Here is a 17,697-nt window from a genome sequence, read left to right on the forward strand (position 1 = left end):
ATTGTATTCCTGGAAAACTGTTGAACGGACGTTAAAATGGAGCGAATTTTGTTCTTAAAGGACTGCAAAATTGTGCATTACCCCTGAAAATGATGTTACTTCAAAAAATTGGGAAAATCTAATGTTATTGCATTTATGCTCTTTGAGCGACCTCTAAATGTTAAACAGTTGAACTGAAATTTTTAGGATATCCATTCTGCACCGCATAGCATATTTTAAGAGGTAGAAATAAAAAATCCGAGAAAAATTCAAAAATAAGCAACACCCTAATGTACACTCAAAAAATATGACGTTTGTCTTTATATTAATTTTAAGTCTTCTCAAATTAGTTAGATCAAAATCTGACGACAAGAAAGTGTTGGGGACTAGTAGTTCAGATTTTTTTAAGGTGTTTATAATCTTCCTTGTCATGTCCTCATATTTCAACCTGGAAAAGATGTTACTCAACAATGGCAGTCTTAGCGACTTCTTGCTCAGATGGAACATATAGGTTGAAAGCCTGTTCTGAGCTGATTCATACATCAAAAAGCTTGGTAAGTTTAAAAATTTTCAGGGTAAACCATGATTAAAGAAATATATTATCAATACTTATAATTATATTCACACTTGAAAACTGTCAAATGGACAATAGTACTTTGAACACATTTTCCCAGAATACAGATTTTAATTTACGTGGTTTCCAACTCGTTACTTAACCTCGCTGAACTCAGTAATGACGCTTCAATTCATTTTCGGAGGACTGTTGCAAATTGAGGAAAAATATATGTATGTATATAGTTTGTACTGGTATTATGATTAGTCATTATACTAGAGGGGAGTCATTATACTATACATGTGGGTCATACTTCGGCTTTCATGTACTATCAGTTCAGTCAAAATAAATAAAAATTTGGTTTTAAAGGGCTTAACTATTATTATCTTTAATGATAGCTTTTTCAGCCCAAAAGAACTCAGTCTTAAATCCTTAATACTAATACATACATAGTATTTATCTACATTGCAAGGGCTCTTGTAGCATTGCTTTCTGTTAATTTAATGTATATAATTTTAAATGTAAATAATCAATTAATAAATAATGCAAGTAAGCTTAATGTAAATAATTTTAAATGTAAATAATCAATTAATAAATAATGCAAGTAAGCTTAATGTAAATAATTTTAAAGAATATAAGCTTTTTCGTTCATTTTCAAACTAGGGAAATAGCTTTTCTTAAGCCTGAAAAATTAGGTTTGGCATACTTCAAATGTGTTCATGTTTTTGGTGTAGAAATATCAGCATTGTATTACTAAGAGGAAGTAATGAATGGGCATTAGGCAGCTCCATGATTAAAGCCAGGGTGATGCCAATTGGTGCCAGTTGTAGTGAATGCGTTAAGGAAGAATTAGGGAGAAATTAAAACAACTATGAACCTGACAAACTATTGTTGGAATACGTTCCTTCTTCATTAATCTGTCGTTAATGGACTCTGTGATCGTCAACTTCTAGAAGTGGAATCTGATGATGAATGCACTGTGGATGACTTTGGAGTCAACTGTATTCTCACAGCAGGTAAACCATCCCTCTCAGTGGTTGTAGGAGATCCTGATCAGTAATGAGAGGCAATTGCTCCTCTCAGAACACTTCGGGAATATTTATCAGATTCATTTTGGTGCGTTGGTATGTTACTCTTTATCTCTTGTATGCTCTCAGGCTAATAGCACTTTGCAATAAATTAAGATGATGAATTGATAATAGTCAGGGGGCCAAATTTATCTTTACCACCCCTTGGAGAGAGAATTTTTAGGGGGATAAGTCACTCAACATCTCAAGTTATCATAGGAACTCTATTTTTTTCTCTTTATTCAGGATTACTTATCCCCAAATTTACACTGTAGGATCAAGATAAAATTAAATATCTGGTAACGGGATATGATTGAGGAGTACCAGGTAACTTTGCAACACTTAATTATGGCAATGCAGTACATTGTGTGGTAAAATGTACACACATAATTCATTGTGAATAGTAAATATACCTCATAACTAGAATAAAATTTCTTATCAAATTTTTATCATGAAAATTTAACACGTCAATAGCTGTGGTGTCTCAATACCTAGGTACTTCCTGAGATACCATCATGTTTTTTCATAAATTGGGTATTAATGGCTTCTGACATGTAGAAATATCATATCTAAAAATGGAGTCTGAAATGAATTTCACTCTGCTTGGAAGCACTGTGATCATAATGATCACTTTGGTCTTAATTTATATCTAGGCAATAGGGTGGTTTCCATTTTTTTTAAATAGCCTAAATCGAAAGATTATTACTCCTGGAGTACATATTTCACACTTTTAGAATTTTAAACGATAATATATATTTTTCGCGATTAAATGAGAAGTGCAAATTTTCAAGTGTGCAAAAATGTGACGGCTAACTATGAATGCTGGGAAATAACGTCATTCCAACTAACGTCATTCTGGTTCAGGCTGCCCCTGTGTGAGGCCACCTTGGTGCAAGGCCATGAGCACCGCTATGATGCAGGCTGCTAGCAGGTAGTACTTGGCTTAAATAAGGATTATTAATACCCTATCAAGCAAAGGAAACTTTCCGACCATAGGCAATTTTAATAGGTGATTAAGAAATGTTTCCCTGAGCTATGCACCACATGCATGCATTGGTAATCTTAGAAGATGTAAAACTCCTGATTACTCGTATAGCATCTGGGTCCCCATGATGCCATGTGCAGCGGCATCGCATGGCCGATATTCTGGCCTTTTTCAAATGAGGTTAAAATGGGCCATTAACATTTGTCTAAACTGGGATTGCTAAAACCAAATAATTGTATATTATGAATACACTAATTGTGGGTAACGAATTGGAATCGATGCCTTTCAGTTTCTTTGATGAAGGAAACTACCCTACTGGTCCAGTCACCTGTGGCACAGAAATCTAGTGTTACAGCAAGGGCGGGGGTTTTCAGGGATAACCCCTCCCAGAACTCAGAGAAATTTTTGAGTTTTATCCATTTTACTTAATTGGATTGATATTACTAATATAATAGTGTAAGGATGAATAAAATATCCCTCAGAAAGCCGTAAAACTCACCATTTTGAACCATTTATCTTTAAAATTCCATATGTAATTAATAAATCTCGCTCCTACCACTTATCCTGGTGGATATTCCATACCCCACACACACCAGTATTAGTTGCACCTAAACCCCCCTCAGCCTTAATTCCTAGCTGCGCCCCTGCAGAAATCCACTACAATTCAGTCGCACAGTTGCCAGTCACTATGACCGGCATGGCGTGGTGTGAACTTTCCTCTCCGGTCATTAAGACTGGCTGGGTGGTTAATGTGATGACCATAATTAGACAAAAATATAAACATTTTAATAACACAATTTATCTGAAACATTACAAAAAATTGAAATCTTTTCCATAAATATCTTTTATGTCTTCTAATGTGTGCATGTTTTTTTGATCTTTAATTTGTTACTATGAATAAAATTAGGATTAGATCACGATACTCTCAAGTCATTGATTTTTACCTCCACATTTCTCCTACCACCCCCTGAGCCATTCCTTAGGTGGATTCCTTAATCCTTTGCTTGAAGTTACACCTGGGTAGGGGAGTTTTAGTCCCTCCCTTTGAGTGAACACACTTAGCTCGATGAAGTGTGCATTGAAATTGATAAACTCAGAGCCAACACATATTGATTTTGGCCTCTCTTAATAATTTCCTCCATTCTCAAATATAAATTTTTAATTCAAGTATACTGGGACTAGCCACGGTGATAAATTTACTGCAGTCCTGCAATGCACAAATTGTGCGAAAAATCTACAGAGAAAAAATCATTCGCCTTGACCAAGATTCGAACCCAGATCCCTCAATTTCCGGCCAAGTGCTTTAGCCAGTTAAGCTACTGAAGTGTCATTCTCCCCTAAGGAAATTTGTAGAATAAATAATTTGTGGAAATTAAGGAATCCCGGTCAAGGCAAATGACATTTTCTCTGTGGATTTTTCGCACATAAATTTTTAAGATTTTTAGTCATATTGAAATGGATTTCACAATTTTCTGCAGCAATGCAAATTATCTACCCTGATTCTCATTTTGGAGGTGGGAGAATAGAGAGACCCTCACTCATGCTCACTTACGAATTAGCAGCTCTAAAATTTGGTTTGGCTCAACAACCGGTGATGATGCCTCTCAGGACACTTGAGGAATTTTTGTCAAATTTAATTAGGTGATATAATGTCTTAGGGTTTGCTGTTCTCTAACTCTTGTGCGTACATTGGCTAATATGGCTTTAAAATACAACGGTAAACTTAAAAGTAAAGTCTCCTAAGTTATTACATCGCCGCAGGAAGCACAATCCGCCAAAACCACCATATTCTTTGGTTCCTCCACTACCACTCTCGACCACTGAGAAAGTTGACCGCCCATTGTTTGTGCAGTAACTTTCTCCATGGAGCTTCTCCTCACGTCTTCGTCCAGGTTTGAAATCCGGTCTGTCATACAATTTTTGACCAGGAAATAGGTGGCACCTATAGACATTAATCGCCAATTGGTTGAAGTTGATGGTGAAAAATGTATGGATGTTAAAAACGCTCGTAAATGGTGCCACAAATTCCTTTTCGGCCGTGCAAACGTCCACTGCCAGGAGGTTGCCCAAACAGCTCACCGAAGACCATAGAGGTGCAGTGCCGAACAAGTTGTGTGACATTTTGAAGAGTAAGAGCTTTTTTTTATTTTTTTTATATATTTTATTTTATATATTTTAGACTCTATCACCCAGTGATTTCCGCATGCTGCTCGCTGTGAAGAAACACCTTGGAGGAATGAAGTTCGCTATGGACGAGGAGGTGTAAGAGGAGATCAATATCCATAATAGCAATGCAGACAGAAGATGGTATGACGATGGGATTCAAAAGTTCATCATGCGGATGAGGAAAGTAATCGAGTGCCTGGTTGACTACAATGAAAATTAGTGGAAGGCATGACCTTTCCAGCAATGTATCCAACAATGTAAACAAATGTCACATTTAATGATAAAAAAAATTAGAGACCTTACTTGTAAGTTCACCCTCGTAACTTAAGATGATAGTCAAGGGAACAAAATCAATATTATATCGGATGCCGCGATGCCTTAAAAAATGCACGCATTATTCACTCGAGGTCATTTCGCCAAGAGTCGGGGCCCGCGTAGCGGGCGTCCACAGGGCCGTGGAAGCTCGTCGATAGACCCGGATTGCCCGAGGGAGGAGATCACTCTTGCCCAAGAACCAACAGACTCAAATATACTCTAGCGGCAAACCCCGTATCTTTCATTTCTCACCGATACTGTCCCTCCGAGAGGACCACCTTCGCAGTCCAGAATCCCTCAGCGTCAGTCAAGATTCCTAGTCTGAGTCGCCCCTTTTAGAGCTGTCCACGAGAGGATACGACAAATTGGTGAAGCCGCCGTGGTTAGATCAAGAATTTGAAACTTCGGAAGACGACCCAGGAGAGGGCCGGCAGAAGGACTTGTCCTGAGGAGTAGTCACAGTACGGTATGTATTCTTCCATTCCTTTTTCCCAACTCTTCTTCTTTTTCATGAGATTAGGCTGGGGTGGATTCAGCGCAAGGCCGATCAGTCTTGGTAGGGGTAATTTTAAATTGCAAAAAAAACTGATACCAGATGATAACGAAATCTTAGTTTTAATAACACTTTTCTTTCTCGTGTTGTTAAATATATTTAATACTACTTACTACTTCCTTGGCACTACAGCCCAGTATGGGCTTTGGCCTCCCTTAAATATATTTAATGGGTTCTTGAATTGTGCATTGTCGTGTAATTGTGAGAATTTTCGATCCGCGTTGTTGTCGACAATCCGAGGAGATTAACCCGTGAGTTATGCACTAATCCGTGCGCAATTGGCCGCAAATAGGGACACCGTCACAAGTCGTGGCACGGGATGTGGTTGATGAGCGCGGAGAGCCAAGCGGATTAGGGGGTGAAACAGAAGTGGTTATTTTTGAAAATATCGCGAACGAAAAGTAACTCGGAAGCGAGAAGTATATCCTCGGAAGGAAAACCGCGAGGGTGATCAAGGGTAGTATTAGGGTAGTTTCCTTCATCAAAGAAAACGAAAGCCATTGATTGCGATTCGTTACCCACCATTATTGTGTACATAATATACAAATTATTTGGTTTTAGACATCCCAGTTTAGACGAATGGCAATGGTCAATTTTAACCGCGTTGAAAAAGGCGCCCATGCGATGCCACTCCACGTGACGTCACAGGGACCTAGTTTCTATACGAGTAGATAGGAGTTTTACATCGTCTGAGATTACCAATGCATGCATGAGGCACAGAGCTCAGGGAAACATGTCTTAATAATCACCCATTAAAATTACCTAGGTTTGGAAAGTTTCCTTCGTTTGATAGGGGAATAATTATCCTTATTTAAGCCAAGCGCTATCAGCTAGCAGGGTACCCTGCTACCTGCTAGCATCCTGCTTCGCAGCGGCGCACACATAATCGCCACAAGGTCACCTCACACGCCGACAGCTGGAACGAGAAATACGGCACACGGGCTTTTCCCAGCATTCATACTTAAGAGTCGCGTTTTCGCGCGCCTGAAATTTTTCACTTTAATTTAATCGAGAAAAATAGATATCGTCATTTAAAAATTTAAAAGTGTGAAATTCGTACTCCAGAAGTAATAATATTTCTAGTTAGGCAATAAAAAAATAATAGGAAACCACCCTATTTAACACCTCCAACATGCAGTGGGAACTTAGGGGAGGACGTTAATGAATTTCTCTCAGAATTTGACAGAATAGCCGCCGCAAACGCTAGGGACGAAGACACTAAAATTCACTTGATGCTGCATTTTTTACGCGAACCCCGGGAATATGACCGAATACATTAGAAGGGTACGATTCGGAAAATAGTACGATAGAGCGAGATTGTCATGAATGTTGCCAATCATTTAAAATTGCATTCAGCGGGTTAATGGGTCGCGTGAAGATAAGAAAGGGGTGCCGAGGCCTAATTACAATTTACGTCCGAGGCAAATGTCCTGAGCAATTTAATCGAACCCCTTCTACTCGGAAAAGGATTGTTGAAACAACACGGAGCATTTTGAACTTTGAGAAGTGCGAAGGCACCCTAAAAAATGAGTTTGGAGAGGTTACAGTGAGAATGGGAAACCTTGAGGCGCTGAAGGCAGAGGAACATGACTTATCGAATCAAGATCCTCCCGCGCAGCTATGGGTAAATCCAGAGAAGTAGTTGCTGACGAGTGACGTCATTTTACCATCCTGAGACGAGGTTGACTGTAAGGTGGAAGGACCGAAACCGGAAGGCGGGAGACGAGTAACCCCGACCAGGCGCTTAATTGAAGAGTGTCTGAGTCTGGAGGTCGTCCATCATGATGGTGAGAATACGGTCGCCATCCTTTTCAACCATCAAAGGGTGCAGTGGCGGATACAGAAGGGGGGCGCAGGGGGCGCCCCCCCCCCTTGTGGGGCCGACCGTATTGCCAAACATTGCAGAACCACAATAGGGTGGTTTCCTATTATTTTTTTATTGCCTAAATCGAAAGCTTATTACTCCTGGAGTGCGCATTTCACGCACTTAGATTTTCGAATGACGATATCTATTTTTCGCGATTAAACGAAAAGTGAAAAATTTCAAGCAAGCGAAAACGCGACGGCTAAGTAGGAATTACGGGAAAAGTCCGAGTGACGTATTTCTGGTTCCAGCTGTCGGCGTGTGAGGTGACCTTGGGGCGAGGCTTGAGCGCTGATACGACGCAGTCTGCTAGTAGGTAGCTGAGTACCCTGCTAGCAGGTAGCGCTTGGCCTAAATAAGGATTATTATTCCCCTATCAAACGAAGGAAACTTTCCGAGCTGTATTTTTAATGTGTGATTATTAAGAGATGTTTCCCTGAGCTCTGTGCCTCATGCATGCATTGGTAATCTCAGACAATGTAAAACTCCTATCTACTCGTATAGTAACTAGGTCCCTGTGACGTCACGTGGAGTGGAATCGCATGGGCGCCATTCTGGCCGTTTTCAAATGAGGTTAAAATTGACCGTTGCCATTCGTCTAAACTGGCATTTCTAAAACCAAATAATTTGTATATTATGAATACACTAATCATGGGTAACGAATCGCAATCAATGCCTTTCGTTTTCTTTGGTGAAGGAAACTACCCCATTGTAACTCTTTTAAATCATAAGATGGCATTGTCTTGTATTTTTACATAATAACTTTAATTAAAAACTTCTTAAACTTTGCTTTTGACTTGATTATATTTTATTACGATAAAAGTAAAGGTAATTCAAGTTATCTTTTGCGACCCCCCCTTGAGTTTTTTCTGTATCCGCTACTGGAAGGGTGCCAAGGCGATTACTCGTGGGGACCACGGTGAGAGAATGGCACCGAAAGAGATACAGGGTGAGATTAGCGAAATAGATAAAGGAAGAGGGAAAACGGACCTGATGTATATGGCACGAATGAGTATTTACTATCAGAGGGCTTGTGATGAATGAGTATGTGTATAATAATGTAATATTTTTATTTCATAGGAAAGGGACTCAGACAAAATTAGATTGCAATGTATCAGGAAGGTCCTGTAGCGTCCGATCGTGGATTGCCAGTCTCTTGTTGCATTTTGCTTACCTTTGGATGTGTGTACCTCCTGTATAAAATCCAAAGTTTACAGAAACGCAGGGTTTGCATAGTGGAAACAGAAAGCGGCACGAAATCGGTAACAGTGAGAAATGTGAGTGCGTTGACAATATTTTGGCTATGACGTTTGATTTAATATTCCACATAACGACGGCGAAAACGTTTTAACTGTTTTTAACTGTAGGGCTGTTACGCGTAAGGGAAGTCGTGACGTTTAGCGCATGTTTAGATCTATAAAGGGGGATCAGGGAATGATCTCGCCTCGGGGGAATGGTGGCATCCCGTATTGAGAATATAGTTTGGGAGGACCAAACGAGTGAAACAGACAGGAGGTCTGAGGGAATCGAGGGAGATCAGGGAAGAGTCTCGCCTCGGTGGGATAGTGAAAACATTTCAATTATGTTTTTAACTATGAGAGGGGGATCAGAGAAGGGCCTCGCCACAATGAGAAGATGACGTATGCGCATACAAGGAATGTAGCGGGGAAGAATAACTGAACCATGCAACGTCGCGACGCCACCTATCCCTCTCCTGCCTAGCGTCAGGTCGAAGAGCGTGGAGGGGCGAGGGACGGGTTGAATCGCGTCGCTGAGATATATTTGCAAAAAGGGTCGACCCAAGGGAGAATACTGGGGAAAACGATAACGGGAAGAAAAATAAATGGCCAATAAAAAAAAACGCTGTAAACTCCAGAGACACCTTCTATTCGGACGAAAGGAAGGGCGACGATGAGGAGATTTGCCTCTTTGATGGAATTCAATGGATACAATACATTTTTCTAACAAAATGGTACCGGTAGAGTAAAAATTGAGAATGTAAGCTCGCATCATAAGGGCTGTTGAATTAGTAAATAAAAGACTTAGAATTTAAATTTTTAGATTTGGGATTAAGACCTAGGATAAAAAAAGCTGAACAATCCAGGAGGGTTTTGTGACGAGAATTGTTGAACCAAATTAGTAAGTAAGAGTGGAAAAAGAATGAGTAAACGGAATAATCGTAAATAAGAGGTAAATGGTTTCAATTAATTGCTTTGTGAAAGGGGATGGAATGGGTGGCCTGATCAACCATCTTTTCTCCTTTTTCTCAGGGCCAACCAAAGGGACGCCACGTGAAGCCCGTGGACGTCTTTCAGGAAAATGAAGGAGATTGAATATTACACCTACCTTTTGGGAATGCTGATTAGGGTCACCTATGGAATGGAGAACATGGGGGCATACTTGTACACGTCACAGCGGGAGCTTAATTGAGGCAATTACCTAATCGCACTGAATATGAAACATCCTACACTTGTGTATGGAAGGTTCCCTTAAATCCATGGAGGGAGTTGGAAATTTTCAGATCCTTAACATCCGACTGCGAAAGAGAAAACCACCCAGGAATTTGTGACGCCATAAGCACCACTCTGGCATCGGCACAAGAGAATTGTAACCCGATATATCGGGCTGATCAACGTGCAGAGGCACCATTGTCACCGGATGGGGGAGCGGTTACGCCTTCTTTTGCTCTTACGATGCGGCGGCACGCGAGGCGATTCGTCATATTGGAGGGGGAAGCTGAGGAGTTCGAAAGGACGATGCGCGACCTTGGTGACATACACTACCGGCACGACGCACAATGACACCGGGGTACGCAGAATTACCTGGAGGACCTGTCCGGAATATTCTGGCTCACCTTCAGTACACCATCACTTCGCAGACGGGAGTCATTAGGGCTTGCCAAAGTCTCAAGCTCTCTCCGGAGCTCATCAGTCTCCAAACCCTGACGGAGCGACTTCATGCAGCAAAACGAGCCAATGAGGCGGCGGGTTACGAACCGGCCATCAGTGACTTCTCCCGATACTATATCCTACCTTGTTGGATTGTTTGCTATCTCCAACAAATCTTTACCATGATGATATTGATGCTATCTACCGATTTGATCGATAGATTTTTCTTCCTCATAGGAAAATCTACTAAAATTGGTAGCATATTAATTGCGTATTGCTTGGTTTCGCTGATGGTAGGACCTGCCCGCCTTTGTGACGGTGCAGGATTCCTCGTCCCCTCCCCTTCTTCCCCGTCCTACCCCTGGAGGCGTCGTCGGGCTCTCATCGCGGCGGCGCCTCCTTTCCTTGTTCCTTCCCGTCCTTCCCCTTCTGGTGGCAGAGGAGAAAAGCTGATCGCTTATAGTCCCTGCTCCAGGAGTGTATCCTGCGAACCCGACCCAAGGGTTTCGTTCCTATTATCTCCAACACACCTTTACCTTATCTTTTTCGTCCCCTTGCACAAGAAGATGCATTCAGTAACTCTGCAAACCTTCCCACCAATACCTTTTGCCCGAGGAGAAGACATCTGCCTATAACTGAGGAACCCAGTACATTTGGCAGTCACGCATACCAGCACGGGCACGAGCCTCATAGCTCTCGCGTGTAACATCTACACGGATGAGCTCTGCATATTAACCCTTTTTAACCCAATGTTGCTTCTAAGTAACATCAGAAATGTTTAATCTTTCAGCTCTATTTAGGAGATATCTAAACTAAATATTATTTTGTAGTGGAAATTTTAATGACGAAATATTTATCTGCCAGGATAATTATCATTGAGTGTAAAATTTTCAAGTTTTCAAAATGAAAAATCTTGAAATTTGATTTCTCCCAGAAACAGCTCTGGGTTAGAAAGGGTTAAAAGATCCATTTGGGAACACTGAGGACTATTAAGTGCGCAGAGGTGATGGTCAAGGGGGCCACTGCCAAAGAAATGGCAGCAGCGTGCCCATTGGAGTGTGAGAAGTTAAATGACACTATCGTCACTAGGGTCGGTAGTGATGTGTGCGTAATAACCCATCCTCCGTCCAATTCAGCAATTATCTGTGGTGAAAAAATCAACGCTACTTTGGATGAGAAATTAAAACTCGGTGCTTATATAATCACAGTCCACTGCACATGCGTGGTGAAATTAGGTACATCTAATTTTTCGTCGCGATCTCCGTGAGAACTCAGTGATACGAAGGTGGGAATGCAGCGGATTATACCAGCCTCATGGGCATTCCTAACTTCCTTGAAACTACCCCCTTACGACGAAAGAATTTTTGCGTCTTGTACTAATTTGAGTGAATGCCTAAATGCGAAGACAGTACTCGATAACGACAACTATAGTAGTGAGGGGCATCCTCCCATGTACTATATGCTAGTACTTTGTCTTTAGTATTCTCCGTGATAAGCTTCGTGTAAATGGTGCATCACCTAAGTTGTAGAATTAAAGATTATTACTTCTCAATGGTGGAGAGACCGCGGGAAAGTGTTAGTGCAAACAGTGACCGTGTGCAAGTAGGTATCACCGAACCGCGAGTAAGATTTAGTAGCCCCTCTGAGACTAGGGCACCCATTCCACCGCCTATTCCAACAATTTCAGAAGGGATAGCATCGGTCGTATACAACAACATAAACGGTGAGTATGAGAATGGTTATCTGGCAATGGAACATTTTAAGACAAGATTAATGCTGCTGCATATTTTTTTTCGTGTGTGTATTTTTCCCTGTTTAAATAATTTTTCGCCAAGACATTTTAAAACAAGTTTCAGAATGTCCCCGACTTCATTTTTTAATCAATTAGGTTCTCACACTTTTTTTAATGCGTGTCTATGCTTTTGGCCGATTCCATTCTCAAAATTGATGGTCATCACCCTCTCGCACAAAAGTTGATGAGGTTAACAGCACAATCCAAGCTCGTCGCCGCTTCTCAGCTACTCCTTGATCCTGTGAATTTGTCTCGGGTAGTTTGCTTTCTCGCTAGCAATCAGTGGCAGATCCAGACGGGGAGTATACATTATGCACTTCATTAACTGTAATTTTGTTCATTTGTCGAATATATACATGAGAGAATAGCCACTAAAACGAAAATTATTACAAAAGCACATAAATATTTGTTTTTAAAAATTAATTCTTTGAAAAATTAGTAATTTGACAACCTTACTGTGTTATTATAAGCTTCGAAATCCTCAAAATTTTCTTTACTCTCCGGACCCCCCTAGTGCTGGTAAGTTACCCTCAGGACCGCACCTAGCCCCCTTCTCCATATCCTGGATCCGCCACTACGCGATAACTCCCCTTAATATATGATTCTCCTAAAAACGAATAAATGAATAAGAAAATACAATGAAGTCACCAACTCGTGGAAACTGGGTAACAAATTACGTGTTTTCTTACATTCAACTTAAAGGAGAAAAAATACATGCGAAGGATGTTTTTGGTCCAAGTTTATCTTAATTTTCTATAAAACAATTCTTTCAATGAGTTGTGACTTTCTGTGTGAACGACACCATTCAAAATTTAATTCTCTTAGTATGTACATTAGAGATCAGCTAAACATTATCTATAACAGTACGTTTTCTTTTTTTCACAGACGAATCGCATGGATTACGGCAATTCATGGGAAGGTGGAGAAAGAAGACATCATTCCCACACCATTGTCGTTCATCCATGGACGAATGAAACCAGTACCAACGCAAAACTGGATATCTGGGAGGAATGGTAGCTGGTGAAACTCATCTGCGAGGAAGACAGCGGAGAGGTACATCAGATATGGCTTCCGATCTCCAAGAGTACGAAGAAATGGTACACGAATTGAAAATGCTTGAGAGGAAGAGGAACTCCTTGATAAGGGCATACAACGAAGGGCTGATTCACTGTTCTTATGTCACAATAGGTGATCAAGTTCCAAATTATATTCCTTTTTCTCTTTGTAAAATCGAAATTGTTAGTTGTCACGCATCCTGTTCATACAATGGCATGAACAATTGTGTGAGAGCAGCAGTTCATTCACGATTAACTATGCTAGCTTAAATAATATTAATCGAACGCTTCATTTTTGTGATTTTTCAATTCGGTGTGTTAATGTGATTTTTCCCTGCATGGCCAAATTGTCCTACATATCATGAGGCATGTCACCAAAGGCATCGTCACAATATCACTATAACACGCCAAAACCAAATTATGTTTCATTGAATGTACCTAGGGATGCATTAAAATTTGATGACGTGGTTGGCTATCTAATTGCTTTGCATTATAATTTTTTACTCTTATTCTCCCATTCATCTCCATAGATTATATATTCCACTGAATTTCATTTTTTGAATAACATTCAGTACGCGTTAATTTTTATCTACGACCCAGAGCTGTTTGCTAATTCTTTGTCCAGTTTTTTGTTTTTAATTATTGCCACTATTAATCTCTATTTATGCCAATTTAAGCTAGAATGACGCGACAAGTATCCACGTACTAGTGCAGGGATGGCGAAAATGACGGCTCAAATTATTACTCTCTCAAGTAATAATTTTCAGAGATTGCAGGAATGGTCACAGTCCCTATTTCCATCATTTTTTTCCATTGAGTTTGCCATCCCTGAACACTTACGTTGAATCAACAAAAGTATTTTTTTCAATCGAATACATCGAAAATGTAGGAAAAACACGCAAAAATAGCGCGAGAATTTCGTATTTGTAGCCATGGGGCGCTGGCCAAACGCCCCAATCCATCACCATACAGTTATCTGAAGAGTGGTAGTGGTGAGGGCTGCTGGTGCTATGACGCGTCTAAGCTCGTGCCTTATGGAAGTCTTGGGACGCCGCACGAGCATGCGCAGTTCGACGTATCTAGTGAGTTGACATCGCCGCACCGGCCGGCGCGGCGCGGCGGCCGTTTAATCTTGGTGTTGCAGTGTTGCAGAATACCTTGTAATGGTGACCAGTCGATATATTATGTGAAAATTGCTTTATCGAATGAATGATTAGTATGTAAATAGGTCTAGTTGTAGTTGGGTTAATCGACTTAGTGATTGTTAGTGTTTTAGTGTTAGTGAATAGAGTAATAGAAAGAAAAATCAGCGTTTCAGAATCAGCATTACCAATTTACTATTATACAGGTAGGAACTTTAAGCATGAGAAACGTCAGTTGAGTCATAATTTCAAAGGCGGTCAAGATTCAAGTCATTTTAATGGTGAGACATTTAAATCTGCAGTTGCATTTATCAGGGGTGGAGAGCCTAAAAATAGCTTAATCGACAAGAGAGAATCAGAAATAGTCCCTAATCGCAAAAATACTAGTTCCGAAGTAATAATCGTGGCTGTGGTTAATTTCCGTAGTTTAAGAAATAAGATTCCCTATTTTCATCATTTAATTCATTGTACGAAGGGTAACGTAATTATTGGAACTGAAAGTTGGCTAACAGATGATGATGATTCAGGCAATGAGATCTTCCCAAAATCGTTCACCGTTTATCGGAAAGATAGAATTTATCGAGCTGGAGGCTGAGTATTTATAGCTGTAAAGAATTCAATCGTCAGCCAAGCGGTACCGTAACTTAGACCAGCGTTGGATCTGTATGGTGCTCAATGAAATGCCCAAAATCCAAAAAAAATATTAGTATGCTCGTGTTACAGACCTCCCAACTCAGATATAACATCAATGTTGGATTTTGAAACCCATATAAACAGCATAGCATCCAAGTATCCTGAAAGAAACTTGATTATAGGTGGAGATTTCAACGTACTTTCTATAGATTGGCAGACGTATATCTTCATTCCTGGTGGGAGGGATAAAGTGATTTGCGAGGCGTTATTAAACACTTTTCTATCAAATTCATTGTTTCAAATAGCATCCGTACCTAACAGAGGAGAAAGTATTCTTGATTTATTAGCGACAAGTATACCTGCTCAGGTAATAAATGAGAACACCGTCGAAGGAATAAGTGACCATAGGTTAGTAACTGCAAAGTTTTCTTTGCAGTTACTAACCGCTGAAAATTAAAAAAATAACGCAAAGTTTTCATTATTAAAAGGGCTGATTTTTATGGGTTTAATAGTAATCTGAAAAATGCTTTCCCCGCGTTTCAAAAATCAATAATAAAGTTATATGTAGAGGGTAGTTGGAAAGCTTTTCTTCCGTTCGTAACTTCGGGAATAAATAGCTACATCCCTAGTAAAACAAAAAAAGAAGGTAGCGAATCGAGATGGTATGACGCGGAAGTGAGAAAATCATTGAGGCGACACAGAGCGTGCCATACTAAAATGAAAAAAGTCAGCACGGATTTATCCGCTAATGAACGCGAGTTAATAATAAAAAATATATAAGTTGCCTAAAGCCGCCACGAAGGAAGCGTTCAGGAATGCATTCACGAATTTTAAAAGAAAATCACTAGTCGAGCAGTTTCGGGATAACCCAAAGGCATTTTGGTCTTATGTTCGGGAAGTTCAAGGTAAAAGATCTACCGTATGTTCGCTGAGAAACGATAATGGAGATGTGTTAACAAACAGTTCCGATAAAGTCAATTAATTAAATTCCTACTTCAAGAGCGTGTTCACCGAGCCTTCTGAGAACTCCTCCGAAACAGCTGACAATGGTTGACAATCTCAGCATACGAAAGATGCCGCCTATTGACATTAGTGCGCACGGAATAGAAAATATATTGAAATCGCTCAGTCCAAATAAATCACCTGGTCCAGACGAAATCACGTCTCGCGTATATGGAGAACAAGCCTCAGAAGTTGCCCCCTTGCCAAGTATCAGGATGAGATACATCAGGGGCGGATTGAGGTCGTTATTTAGGTTGAAGTTAAAATATTGCTGCCACGCCTTAGTGGAATGCAAAACCGCACATCGATATTTCGTCAGGGGTCTGATATACTTAGAGAAGGGACTTTTAGATATCTATTAACACTTTTTAAACATTTTTCGCTTCTTATCATCAACAGTCGTCAATTCTAAGATTGATTCGAAGCAGAGTCCCCTTATCGGCTAATCTTTCAAAACCTTCATATTTCTTCAGCTGTACATACTTCATCAGCTGATCTACGAATCCCACCCTACGTCTACCGTCTCTACTATTCCTTCCCTTCTACCTGTCTTTCGATGATAATTTCCATAACCCCATATTGTCTCATGATGTTGCAGATTGAATTGTCTTGTATCCTACCGAAGGTCTTCAAAATAAGCCTCTTCTCTCCCTCACTTCCTATGAATTCCGCAATACTCACACGATTTACCAATTCGATCTCTATTATTATTCTATAATACCACATTTTGATAGCTTCTAACTTTGATTTCATCTATTCCATCATAGCCAATGCCGCACTGCCATTAACATCCATGCTCCGAATGTACGTCATAATAAATTTCCTCCTAAATTCAACCCTTATATTTTCAGTTGTAACGCGACTCTTCGTTTTAACGAATCCCCTCTTCGCTTGAACTATTCTGATGATTCCTCGTTTAGGGAAGAAATATAAAGATTTCAATTTGAGAGATTACGATGTTTTCAGCTTATATTCGTTTTATGGGGAACAAGACCGTCTCCACTCCTTTATACCGATCACCATTGGATACATGGAAAGGAGAAACTAGACAAATTCTACAGTTATTTGAACGGCATAAATCCCCATATCAAATTAACGAAATGGCAACCGTCGCGAAAGCAAAAGTTTTTATACATAAACTTATCATAATAGCAATATGTATACAAAAGGAAGACAGTAAAAATATTAACAGCGATACCGTCCTCAACGTAAGTCACACGTGGCAACCAAAAATCCTGGAAACAACTTCTTACTCACCAAAAGACCTCCCTTTACCACCTGACGAACACAAAATATGAGCATGAACGAAAAACTCCTACCTAGGTTCTCTTGAGATAAAAGCGACCACTATCTGTCGGGAAACGTTGTAGCCATCCAAAAAAAAAACACAGAGACACAAACAAAATGTTTAAATATAATGGCGCAAACAGCCTTTAAATTTTTAACTTAAACAACGTAAAGCTATGGATAGATAGTAATAAAAAATCATATTTTGCATCTTTAACAAAAAAATTCGCTTTGCTTCGTTGGGTGAAAATTACATGCACTCATTTGTATACGCACACTCACTTCAATCCGCTATTAGCGTGGATCTATGAGAGATCTATGGCTAATAGGGTCATCCAATCAGATGCGAATTCGCTATTCATTTTTCTAAATCGGTAGATGTAAGGGAAAGATAAGTTACTACGAAAAAAATATTC

At 40.0% G+C, this 17,697-nt stretch overlaps 2 long non-coding RNA genes across 2 annotated transcripts; both read left to right on the forward strand.

Annotated features, from left to right (window-relative positions):
- Positions 1 to 5,213: 5,213 nt before the first annotated feature.
- On the forward strand, positions 5,214 to 10,438 carry LOC124153649. Its single transcript, XR_006863712.1, has 2 exons — positions 5,214 to 5,531; positions 9,753 to 10,438. It is a non-coding gene; the product is annotated as an uncharacterized LOC124153649 (long non-coding RNA).
- Positions 10,439 to 11,259: 821 nt separating this feature from the next.
- Positions 11,260 to 13,697, forward strand: LOC124153651. Its single transcript, XR_006863713.1, has 2 exons — positions 11,260 to 12,093; positions 13,048 to 13,697. It is a non-coding gene; the product is annotated as an uncharacterized LOC124153651 (long non-coding RNA).
- The last annotated feature ends 4,000 nt before the right edge of the window (positions 13,698 to 17,697 follow it).

The sequence above is a fragment of the Ischnura elegans genome, chromosome 2 (genome assembly GCF_921293095.1).
Source record: "Ischnura elegans chromosome 2, ioIscEleg1.1, whole genome shotgun sequence".
NCBI classification, from domain to species: Eukaryota; Metazoa; Arthropoda; class Insecta; order Odonata; family Coenagrionidae; genus Ischnura; species Ischnura elegans.